The sequence below is a fragment of the Macrobrachium nipponense genome, chromosome 2, assembly GCF_015104395.2.
Source record: "Macrobrachium nipponense isolate FS-2020 chromosome 2, ASM1510439v2, whole genome shotgun sequence".
NCBI classification, from domain to species: Eukaryota; Metazoa; Arthropoda; class Malacostraca; order Decapoda; family Palaemonidae; genus Macrobrachium; species Macrobrachium nipponense.
Window position 1 is genome coordinate 111,113,790 of NC_087201.1, and position 14,058 is coordinate 111,127,847.

Sequence of the window (14,058 nt, forward strand, 5' to 3'; positions counted from 1 at the left end):
TGCAATTTAAAGAAAAATATACTAACGATGTACAATATGTATGTGATAACACTTCATAAAACAAGCGAGGTCATGCCTCAATGAATAAAGCACAAAGCAAATGACTGTATACCTTAACTCACCATAATGTCTGCAAATGACAGTTACCTAAACACACAAATTAACATCATGTTTATTCTTAAGAAGAAACTGAAACTGAAAACTCTAAAAATGTGCTCTCTTCACGAACTGGCACAAAGGATCTAGAACTGAATGCTCTGAACTTTTAAACACTCTAAAATGTTTCATCCTATAACAAGAAAACAGAAGTTACGTGTGAACTGGAAGAGATTTCTTTACACTATTCATATATATACAATTTTCAATAGAGTCTTGAAGAGAAAGACTTGAGAAATATTTTAAATGAATAATAGAAGGCTCCAAACTGGAAATCCTTTAAATCTTTCCTGTAACATAGAATGCCACAAGTCTTAGTAGTAATTACTGGTAAATTTATGAAATATATACATTATAATTATTATTATTACTGTTGTTGTTGTTGTTGTTGTTTAATACTGTGTCTATACCACTCATTTAAAAGGCTATTTATTTGATAGTATGAAAGAAATGAAAAATAAAGGGCTAATTAAACAATTCTTCTTTTTATTCAAAATAATAATAATAATAAAAATAATAATAATATTAATATTATTATTATTATCATATATGAATATCTAGGAAGAAGACCCTCTTTCAAACAAACTTCATTAAACAGAATAGACCTTCAGGTTTATTGCAGTTTCTCAATCTCTCGAATAAGTTTCTTTGTAGCAGCAGTATATTATATATAGCATAAGCTGTCCCAAGCTCATTTATTTCTAGATGTTTCTGTAGTGCTCTCTACCATTTACTAAAAGGTGAATAAAGCCAGGGGTACAATTATGCCATATTTATAAGTGTGAGTGGCTTTATGAAATTTTAGGTAATTTTTTCTTGGCTGTCAAATAATGGTGTAGGGGTCCCTCTTCCTACTGGCTAGAAGCTGAATGACTCGTCTGGGAAGTCTGGCTGACTGATGAAGGTGCTGATTGGCTAATGCCAGGTTCCTTGAATTCTGATTGTATGGCATGCTGTCTGAAGTAGTAGGTGGCTGAAGGGTTATCCCAGGGGATCTGGGTCACATTCAGTGGCATTTTCCATCGAAGGATGGCAAGTTCCTCCTTATATCACAGACAGTGATGGACATCATCATCGTCAAGGATTTTTGAGCACTTTATGATCTGCTGGCATTGTGGGGCACTGCCATGTTCCCTCATTTAATGTTGGTAGGCTGCCCCTTTGCGTAAGGTGTATGGCAATCCCCCTTGGAGAGGCAAATCGTAGTTTTACCAACTTGGATGTTCCTTGACAGCATTTACAGAGATAATTCTACTCAACATTGAACATTACAGAGGCTGCCATTAGTACACTGGAATGACTAGACTCACCTCTGCAAGAGAATTGCCATCCACCTACACAAAGGGGAAGTCCTCTATCAACACTATATGAGGGAACACGGCAATGGCCATCACAGTCTCTGATCCAAAAGGCCCTCGCCATCCTCCAAAGGAAACCTTTGGTAAATGAGACCCGGGAGAACCTTTTCCCTAACACTGTCAGGAGAACAGCAAGGCATGCCCCTGAGATAACACTTCAGTTGCTTGCTACTTCGGGCAGTATGTCTTATAATCAGAATTCAAGGGACCTGGCACCAGCCAACCAGCACTTTCGTCAGTCAGCCAGACTCTCCCGGATGAGTCATTCCACTTCTAGCCAGTAGGGAGAGGGCACCCTCCACCAATTTTGACAGCCAATCAAAAACCACCTAAAATTTCTTTAGTAAATGGTATACAGTACTTGTGAAATGTCTCGGAATAAATGAACTTTGGCCCACTATTATATAATGTAGCTGTTGCTAAAAAAGAAACAAATATAAACTCAATGGCATCCAAGTTTATTACTATATTATTATCATCACTCTGTCTCAGTGTATATAGATCACTGCACTTTCAAATAATCGTTTTTTTCTTGAAACAAATAACCACCATTTTAATTTGTCAACACCAGTTTGACTGTGCCACAAATCTTGCCACATACAATAAATACTAGGTTTTAGAGATGAAACTGTAGTGTCCAGATTATAGATTATAACTGATCAAGTCATTAAAATTGCAACTTTGGTTGCTTTATCAGCAATCTGCAATTTCTTTTACAGCTAATAGGTGCAGGGACCCGACATGTTTCAACATTTACACCAGTTTCATATAATTTGTGAAATAAGCACTATTTATTGGACAAAAGGATTTCCATGAAATTGGTTCTGAAGGCCCCTTAAAGCAGTTCTACACTCACCAAAAATGAACAAATTCTACTGCTGCAAATTCTTAACACTCTTAAATACTGACTGTATTGTAAAACTTTTCATGTCTGATGCAAGAAAGGAATATGAACGGAGGTACAGTAAAGGAAAGAAAGCGGTTGCGCCTAGGGGCCAAAAGGACGCTGCAAAGAACCTGAGGTAATACCTACGGTGCACCATTTGAGGTGCACAGACAGCATTACCCTCCTAAGTGAACATGTTAACCTTGAAAATACACTTTCATAGAGAACTAGTTTAAGATATACATAGGTCTCTATTTTCATAGGTTACTAGGATGTTTGCCTGGTTTTGTTACAGGTAGAAGGATTGTATGTTGCGCCTCTCTTGAAAACTGCTTCTTTGTTCAAAGTTGTTTACAGTAATGAAGTAAGCAGTTTTTGGCTGTAAGGTGTTGTACAAGTTAAATAAATTCTAAATTGATATTGTCTTAATATGGACCTGAGTTACTAAAGCAAAAAGCAAATTCTAGTTCTTCAGTGGTAAACTACTTTTTATCAATCAAAACAGATATACTCAGACTGCCTTTTTTGTTTGCTCAAGGCTACTATGTATACTCCCAAGTGTTTTTCAAGAAGAGTGATATTATCTATGAATCATAAACTGTTCATCCATTAGTATATGGTATGGCATGTCTCGGTGATCTAGCAGTAAAACCATAAATTTATCTAAACTTTTGCCATATTTTGTATACTGGTGTGCTGTTTGTCATGGTGATGTCCTGTTTCCCTAAAAAAAAAAAAATTTTCATCACCACCTACATCTTAAATTTTGTTTAAATTGATTGCATTTTGTTTTAATGGTTTGACAAAAATGTATAATAAATTTCAGAAATCTATCATCTTCAAGAAGGCATGATTTTAAATGGTTAATAAGTTTTAAATGGTCTGGTTCATTGTTAACATTATTTTTATGATGTATTACCCCTAAAATTTTCTCATTATTTACTGCAGGTGAGATTTTGGGATGTAAAAATGATTATAAGGTGAAATTTGTTAGGTATATGATCTTAGTATATGACATATCTTTCATTATATATTTATGGAATATATTTTTCAGTATGCTTTATTCTGTTGTAGAATAATTTTAAAAGGCTTACAAGATTTACTGTTATCAGATAATGATCATTAGTGTACAATCTAAAACCTGTTACCCAATTTGGTTTAATAAAGTTATGGAAAACAGGGATATACATATATCACATAACAAATTGGTGGCAAGAGTATAAGAAAATTATTTATATTAACTTCATTTAAATAATATAAATCAGTGTTATAAATTATTTGTTCTATCTCACGCAAGTTCCAGGGTTACGACAGACTACACCGCTGATCTGACAGAAGAAATATGACACCAAAAATGCAAAATAATAAATATTTGAAGTGAAGATTTTTTTCATGAAAAAATTAATAAGAATGCAGTTTACATAGTAGTTTTGAATGCACCCAAAGCATTAAAAGTAGGGTTTTCTTAGGATTTCTTATGGTTTTCTAGCTTACGGCGATTTTTGGCTTACAGCACGTCTCAAGAACGAAGCCCCTGTCGTAACCTGGGGACTGCCTGTGTGTGTGTCTGTGTGTGTATATATACATATAGATATATATATACATAGATATAATAGAATATCGATATATATATGAGATATAGAGGATATAATATTATATAATTTATTATATGTAGAGATATATAGTAGATAGATATATCTAAGATTTAGTTATATATATGAGATATATAGAATATATAAGAGATATATAGAAGATATTTAGATATATATATAGTATATATAGATTGAGAATAGCGATATAATTTAGAGATAGAGAGATATATAGATATATAAATATATATATTAGTGTAGAGAGAGAGAGAGTAGAGTATATATAGAGAGAGAATGGATATAGATATTTCGATATATGTAGATATATAGAGATATATATTAATAGTTAGCATTAGATATATATATATATTATGAGGATTTGTATATTATTTTAGAATTGATAGATTTTATTAGTATAGAGAGAGTATTATATATTTACTGAGATAGATTTGTATAAATATTTATCCTGATCTAGAGAGAGATATATGTATATATGATAGTATATATGTACAGATATAATATCTATAATTTTATATGAGATATTAATAGATAGAGATATATAGTTTATATAGAGCTAGTTAGAATATTAATTGATAATAGATATTCTAGTTAATTGTAGATCTATATATATATAATAGATATATTTAATGTCTAGATAATTTATAGAGTATGTACTATAATATCTATATATGATATATATTATATACTATATTCTATATATATATTTATATGTAATTTTTAATATTTATTTTAATATTCTATATATCTTTGTATATTTAGATATTAAGATTTATATCTATGTTATTATAATATGTATATAAATATATGTGTTGTATATATATATATATATGTATTAATATATATCTATATAATAATATTGTTATATATATGTATAGTCTTATATGTGTATATGTAATTATATGTATATATAGTATGAGTATATATCTCATATAATATGTATATGTATATAATAGATTAACATTATTAATTATATATATATATAATATATATATGTATATATATATGGTATATATCGATGTATATATAGATCTATATATATATCTAATCGATGTATGTATATATATATGTTGTGGGTATATAGATATAGATATAATCTAATAATATAATATATGTATATAAGAATATATATTTATATATATGGTTATTATATAATATAATATATATATATATATATATATATAATATATATATATAGGTATATATATATACGATATATATATGATATATATATGTATATTATGTATATATATGTATAATATGTTGACATATATATGTATATATATATATATAATATATATTGTAATAGAGATGGTATATATATACATACTATATATAGATAGATATTATGCTGTGCTGGTGTGATATGTTATATGTATATATAATATATATTCATATATATATATATATATATTATGTATATGTAGTATTGGTATATATATGTTCTAATATATTATATATATCATATAATTAATTATATGATGGTGTGTGTGTGCGTGTGGTGTGTATGTAATGTATACTATATGGTAATGGTATAATATATATTATATATATATATATATATATGTTGATGTATTATGTATATATACATAGTATATTTGTTATATATCTATATATGTATATATATATATATGTATGCATATAAATATAATATATTATATATAATTATATATATATATATATATATATATATATATATGATATATATATATAGTTATATACCTATTATTATATGATGTATATATATATATATATATTATATATATTATAATATATATATATACTATAATGGTATATATACATTAATTATAATATATATTATAATGTATATATATATTTGTTATATATATAATAATTATATCTATATATAATTATATAATATTGGCTATTAATATATAATATGTATATATATATATTATATATAATATGTATATAATATGTGTATATATAATATAAATATATATATATATATATATATGTATATGTATGATATGTATTTTTTAAAATATATATATATTATATATATATAATATATATATTAATCTATAATATAAATATATATAAATATATATAATAATATTATATATATATTATATATATAAAATATATTATATATATATGTATATAGAATTAATATGTGTGTATATTAATTATATTATATATCTATATATATATATATATATATGTATATATATATGTGTGTATAATATCTATTATATATATTACATATATTATCATGTATACACATACTATATAAAGTGGACCCCCTTATTTGTGGGGGATGCATTCCAGACCCCCTGTGAACGGATAGAATCTGCAAATACTTAGAACCCCTAAAAAATGCTAAAAACCTCCTATTTTGTTGGTTCAAACTTAAGAAAAATCACTAAAAACGATTATATCTGGCTTTTTTTTATAGCGTAGTTGCTGTCTCGTCCTCAAGGATTACCCATTCCATGGTCTATCAAGAGCTCCATAGTGGCCAGACTAATGTCAATGAATTTTTTTATCTGGTCTTAAGGCTGTGTATTGTTTCGTAATGATAAACATTATAACATGTGATAGAGTATAAATGGGCTCAGGATAAAAAGGTACTTTCTATTATCCTCAGCGAACGCTAATACCCACTTTAGCTACTGCGTCAAAACGACAAGAAGTGGTTATGTGCATGCACACCATCATATTGTTAGCAAACAACCAAAATCTAACCAAGAGGAGTCCATTTTGCACTTACTGATTCAGCTAAGTGCCAAATTTTAAGTTCCCATTAAATTTTTTTTTCTAGTTTAGACTATGGAGCAATAATATTTTGCTTATGAAAGGCCGTAATCAGCTTATTTCGCCAGCATAAGTTGGCTCTCCTTATAATTTATGATAGTTAGGCTAGCTCCGAGAATTTTGTTCTTCGCTTATTAATTTCATTACCGATGTTTATAGAAACATGTAGGTTTATGGACACATGTAAGTTGAAAGCTAAGTTACAATTTCAATTTTTAATGAAAAATTTTGTTAGTTTATAATGTGGAACAATGACTTTGTTGTGTGTGAAAAGCTGTAAACCAGTTTTTTGTCAGTACATGCCAGTGCTTCTTACATTTTGTGATCGCTAACTATTAGTAGAAGAGAAAATTTGAGGAATTTATTATTCTATTTTGAAGTTTTATCTAAAGTAATATTCCACAATTATCATCAATATAAATAATCCTTTCAGATAACAATGTCGGCAATAGCCTCCCAGGCAGTAGCCTACAATCTACATAGATTTGGTGACAATATATTAGCTAGACTGTAGCAGATATTGTCTGTAGCCTATAACCTAGGTTTATATATCCTTATGGGTGAACAAAAATAACTTGGAACAGGCAGTAACCTGAATTAAGGTAAGATTTAAGGACTTGTTTTCTCTTTATATACAGCCTGTATACTTAAGCATTGTCTAAATACAGTACGCTATCATGTACATACTCTTACAAGGGGAATTAAATAATCTAGATTGATTAGACAATAACTTTGGCTAGGTGATAGGTTATTCTAGCTATAGTAGACCAAAAACAGTACACAGACAAAATGAGCTATCTTGAAGGCTACAAATTATACCTGGTTAATCCCATACTTTTAAAGGTCAGATAATCAGGATTAGACAATAACCTATACTAGATGAAAGCCTAACTATAAAATTTTACATCAGTGAGTTTCATATTAGAAAGTTAGTTTTATATAGTAGACCAAATAGCCTAAGGCTGGATATAAACAATCTGAGTTAGACAAAAGATGTTAACCTAACTATGAATTCAAATGTAACTATCTGTGGTTATAGTCTTTACATTTGATCTAAGATAATCTGGATTAAGCAAAACCCTATACTAGGCAAGGAGAGAACAATTTAGGAAACATCCTATTGTTAGTGTACTAAGGGGTAGTTTAGCCCAAATAATCTACAACTGAATATAAAAAGTATCCTAGGCATAATTAATTAACCCTTCAACGCCGAAGCGGTATATTAAAAATCGTCTCCTGTATGCCGGCGGGGTTCGGGAGTGAGCATCGAAGCAGAAAAAAGGGATTTTGAAGAAGGAAAAATCTATTTCTGGGGAGAGACCTGTGTCGCCCGGTGAAAAGATCCTGCTTTCCTCTTTTCTATTATAAATAACTTCTAAATATACCAGAGAAAAAAGTTAGCATGGTATGCAGAGGTTTCAAGATTAAAAGTTCATTTTTGGCTCCTTTTATGTCATTGCCTGAAGTTTAGTATGCAACCATCAGAAAAGAGAAAAAAAAATTCATTATCATATATAAATATTGGGATATATGACAGCGCGAAAAAAAATTTTCATATTTAATTGTATACAAATCGCGCTGTGAGCAAAACGGTTAAAGCTCACAAGTTAATTTTTGTTGTTGTATTGTACACTAAATTGCTATCATTTTGGTACATAACACATTGTAAAACGATCAAAGCAACACAGAGAAAATATTATCACAAAATGATGCATGAATTCGTAACGCGCGGACGTAAAAAATGTTTTTTTTTTTTAATTCATCATAAATTGAAATATTGTTCTAGAGACTTCCAATCTGTTTCAAAATGAAGATAAATGATTGAATATTACTATTCTGTAAGAGTTTTAGCTTACAATTGCATTTTTCTACCATTCCGGTAGAGTCAAAGTTGACCGAACGTCGAATTTTTTCTATTTATCGTGATTTATATGCAAATATTTCGAAAAAGAGAAAAGCTACGACCTTCAATTATTTTTAGTTGTATTCTATATGAAATTGCGCACTTTTCATATATAAAACTCTATATAACGGCTAATATGAAACGGAACAAATATTACAAGAATGTGACGTAAGCATTTCGGAGATTTGCGGCGGAAAATCCGCGCGCGAAGGGAAGGAAAATTTTTTTTCAAAAATTCACCATAAATCGAAATATTGTGCTAGAGACTTCGAATTTGTTTCAAAATGAAGATAAATGATTGAAGATTACTAAACTGTAAGAGTTATAGCTTACAATTGCGTTTTTCGACCAATTTGGTAGAGTCAAAGTTGACCAAACGTCGATTTTTTTCTATTTATCGTGATTTATATGAAAATATTTCGAAAATGAGAAAACCTACAACCTTTAATTATTTTTTGTTGTATTCTACATGAAATTGCACACATTTTCCTACATACAACTCTATGAAACGGCTAATATGAAATGGAGCAAATATTACGAGAATGTGACGTAAGCATTTCGGAGATTTGCGGCGGAAAATACGCGCGCGGAGGGAAGGGAACAAGTTTTTTTTTTTTTTTTTTTTTTTTGTAGAAATTCACCATAAATCTAAATATGGTGCTAGAGACTTCGAGTTTGTTTCAAAATGAAGATAAATGATTGAATATTACTAGAATGTTAGATTTTTTCCTTACCCAAAAATACCAATATATATATATATGCAATATATATATATATATATATATATATATATATATATATATATATATATATATATATATATATATATATATATTACACTTTTCTATTCTGGTACAAATACATAACTAAAAGGAACGCAGGTGAAACTTTTCTTTTTGCATAAAATGAAATAACATAAAATACATCAATAGATGTATTTTATATGTTATTTCAATATAAAACTAAATATAAAATAAATGCAGAATACTCACTCGGAATTCTGACTCTTGGTACTATTCTTGTTTTCTCCCTCCTCCATTGAAGAGTCTTGCATATTTTTCCTCCCGACATGACGAAGTACAGGTGGAGGAGGGAGACGCACGCCCTTACTGTTGATGGGCCGCCGCGGTAACTCAGGCGCACTCAAATAAAAGACCGCATTGTGGTATTTGCGGTCACACTCCCCGAACCTGCAAAGAGCTATTTTGCAGGGGCGACAGAAGAACCAGGTGTCTCTCCTTCTGCCATTCATATGGCACACCCGGCACCGTTTCTGCCTGCGCCCTTGTAGGAGCTCCAGTGCGTGATCCCCTGGCTGCAGCCGACACACAGGGTCCACTATCCGACGAGAAGTCATCTGAGCGGGGGCAGCAGCAGGGGCAGCGGCAGCGGCAGCAGGGGCTTCGGCAGCAGGGGCGGCGGCACACAGCTTGAGGCATTTGAAAATTCCGTAAGGAAATTAGGATCCTTTCCCCAAAAGGGATACAAGGATTCACCTGAACCCAATGGAAATGACAACAGTTTCAGAGGGTTATGGTAATTCACCCAGGACCTCTGGCCCATGGGGAACAAGCAATTGCAGCTCAACTGTAGACACTCAGTTAGGTTATGCAAGCTCCCCAGAAGGGATACAGGATTTGCAGTATTTGATTAATTCTGTAGGAAATTATGAATAATATCCAAAAATGATGCCACAGAACAGCAGTTCTGAGCAGCATAATGCACGATTCCAAAAATGAATTTACGTTAGTCAGTACTCTCCAAAGTGTAACAATATGGTATCCAGCAACCCAAAAGTGAAAGAGAATCCAAACGCTGCACAGATAAGGTCTAGTGTTTGAATTATGACTGGAAGCCACTACTGGTAAGTTCTGAATACAAAACTTCAAACCAAAGCATGATAGTAGCTCCAATACTCATCCCTGATGATACTTATGATCCTTGGTTAGACGCATCAGTACACATTTTCTCTCTCTCTATTAAATATCTAATTAATAAGTGAAAAACTATGATCGAAGCTGTACTTGTAAAAGACCATTAGCAGAAACAGTCCTCTTACCTGTGTCTATAACATTAAAAACTATAGAAGACACCCTATATCAGGACCAAAGCTGCTCTCCAAAGATTTGCAGCCTACAGTCACTTCATTTTCAAAATTATTAATCTTACAAAGACCGCTTTTTAGAATTTTATAGTGATTAAAAGACTAGAGACAATGGCAGAATTATAACAATTTGTCTTGATCATCCTAGTTTTGGATAACTCCACCAAGGAATGGGCAACAATGCTGCTCCTTTCTGAAGGGGAAAAGCAGTCTTCATTTATAGCTACACAGCAATTTGGGACCCCTATGAGAAGAATCTCAAGAGGCCACAGCCTCAGCAGATTTTCATTCTTGGATCCACCCCTTTAGTAATTGGAACCTCTATCACCTAGCTGGAAGCTGCCATCAAAAGTCTTCCAAATGTTCCAGAATAATTGTTGCTGTTGTAGTTAAAAGTCTTATGAAAACCCTGTGGCAAGCATCCTATTGCTTGCTAAAGTGGCACAAAAAAGTGCAAATGGAAACATTTAAGGGCTCCGACTAGTCACTTCCCAATGTAACTTCATTATTACATCATAATCGTTTCTGTAAGGACCTATTGAGGAGTCTGTTGTGGTTAAAAACTTAACGAGCAAGCCCACCAACAGAATTGTATGAGAGTGCTCTCTTTTGGGAAAATGGGGAATTTAAGAAACAAGAATCCAAAACTTCCCCTTACCTAATCCAGAAAGGCTCACTTTAAAAGGTAGGCCTTCAGGCCCCCCCAAAGGTTTTTTCTCAAAGAACAAGCAGTTGTTCAGATGGGATGATGCTTTGCAAAAGAACAACAGAGTGAATTTTTTCACAAGGTCCAAAGACCCTCTTATAGGAAGTAGAAAAGCAACAAATGGCATATCTATCAAGGGCAGAGATAGAGGAAGAGGTGGATACCAATGGGAATGCTATGGTTGGGGTCAACTTCAATGACACCACAGACAATTGAAGTCTTCCCTATGGGGACACAGCATTAATGTTAAATGGGCTGGGGCGGGAACTGTCTCACCCCTCCCCCTCCTGTAAAAGGGTTCTTCCAAAAACTAGACCCTTCTTTGGAATGATACGCACAGAAAGTCCCTGTTAATGGGAGCCATAGAGAAAAATGCGGATAATTGTCTTCAATCACGTCTCTCTAAGTGTCCCCAAAAAGGATTCCTCCAAACGAACAGCGATCCCAGACCTATCAACATTGAACAAGCACACTGTTTTTATCATATTTTCTGAATAACTACCATTGTCCTAGTGTATTCAATTGTTCTAAAAGGGACTTAGATCTGAAGGATGCATACTGGCACGTCCCTGTCGTCATTCCCTTCTGTCCCTTCCTAAGCTCAGGATAGGGAAGGATGTGTACAGGTTCAAAGCCATGCCCTGAAGGCTAAACATTGCCCTAAGAATAAAATTTGACAAAGATAGTAACGGTAGTAATTTAAGATATCAGAAATACAACTATAATAGCCCTTCTAGATGACTGGTGGATCTGGGGGGCCACAAGAAAAGTGTGCTTGAAAACCTAACAGCAGTGATCAACTGACCACCGTCAAAAGGCTTTATGATAAACTGGCAAAATCCCACATCACACCCAGCAGACACTTTCAGTAGCTGGGACTATGTTGAGATACTTTTCACAGTTTATTGTCTCTCCCCATCATACTTGAAACAAAATGAGGCAAGTCCTAAGAGTGTGCCTTGCACAGATCAGAGTTTCCAAACGGCAATTAGAATGTATGACAGGCTTGTTGCAATTTGCATCAATAAGAGATCCGATACTTGGATTACAACAAATGAATGTGAACAAATTCCAGCTATAGCATGCAGCAAACAAGAAGCCAGACCAACCTCACCAAAAGATTGAAAATGTTGGGGAGATATTTCGGCCTTGATCCCAGAAGGAATCTCTGATGATATAGGTAATCCTGACTACTCATGTATGAGTGGCAATACACACAGATGCCTTGTTGACAGGTTGTGAGGACACTGCATATGCGTATAACCAATTCTTCTTTTTGCAGTTTTGACGTATTAGGTAAACTGGGTACTAGCATTCGCTGAGGATAATACAAAGTGCCTTCTTATCCTGAGTCTGCTTATACTCTATCATGTGTTATAATGTTTATCATTACGACACAATACTGGCCATAAGAGACCAGTTAAGAGAGTTCTTTGCATTAGTCTGGCCACCAAGGAGCTCTGGATAGACCATGGAAAGGGTGGTAATCCTTGAGGACTCAACAACGACTGCCAACGACCTTTTTTTAGTAGTTTTATCACAAAAAGTGCATTTCATTATCAAGCTGATATGAAAATACACTAATTAGTGGATATCTCTCATAGAAAAATAATGCAAAACTTGAATTTCCTGCGAATACTAATGTGAAGATATGGTCCATAGAAAAATCCGCAAATACATGAGTCTGCGAATCTTGAGAATGTGAATTCAGGGGTCCACTGTATGTATGTATAACGAAGCAGGATCTGCGAGACCTTTCGACGTTAAACGTTCCTAACTTTCGTGATTCAGTTATACATATAATATATATATATATATATAAATTATATATTATAATATATATATTATATATATATAATATATCTATATATATAAATAGTATGTATATAGTTATATATTATTATACATATAATATATATATATATATATATATATATATATATATATATATATACACTACATACATGTGTGTATATATATATATATATATATATATATATATATATATATATATATATATATATACACACACACACAGTGAACCCCTATATTTGCATTCTCAGCTATTTTCTGGTTTCTCTGTGGAACATGTTTATATACTGTTTGTAGGAAATTCTCCTATTTGCGGTATTTTTTACGAAAAAATATTCCCTAAATAATGTATTATCAAGTCCATTTCATGACAAAATGCATTTTTGGTGATAAAACTATCAAAACATTCAGGTATAGGAATTTTTAGAGGGTTTTTCTTGTGATTGACAATCAAAATAAGCAGCTCAAGGTGTTTTTACAGGGGTTTTAAGCATCTGCAGACTGTAGCTATTCACGTGGGGTCTGGAACACATCCCCCATGAATATAGGGGGTTACTGTAGACGTACAAATACACACACACACACCTTTCCTTTCAATTGAAAGATGAGATTACTGACAACCATGCCACACAAGCTATAAATGAAGTTGGCACCCGAATAACACTGTACCTGAGGTTCCAACTTCTTTTATGACTTGTGGGGCCTGGTTGGCAGCAGTCTAATCTTTTAATTGAAAGACCTGGGTTTG

At 32.1% G+C, this 14,058-nt stretch overlaps 1 protein-coding gene across 5 annotated transcripts in view; it reads right to left on the reverse strand.

The window, feature by feature from the left end:
• The window catches only part of LOC135220913 (syntaxin-binding protein 5-like), a 1,025,750-nt gene that overhangs the window by 48,158 nt on the left and 963,534 nt on the right, over nucleotides 1-14,058 (reverse strand). The gene's annotated exons all lie outside the window — the stretch shown is intronic.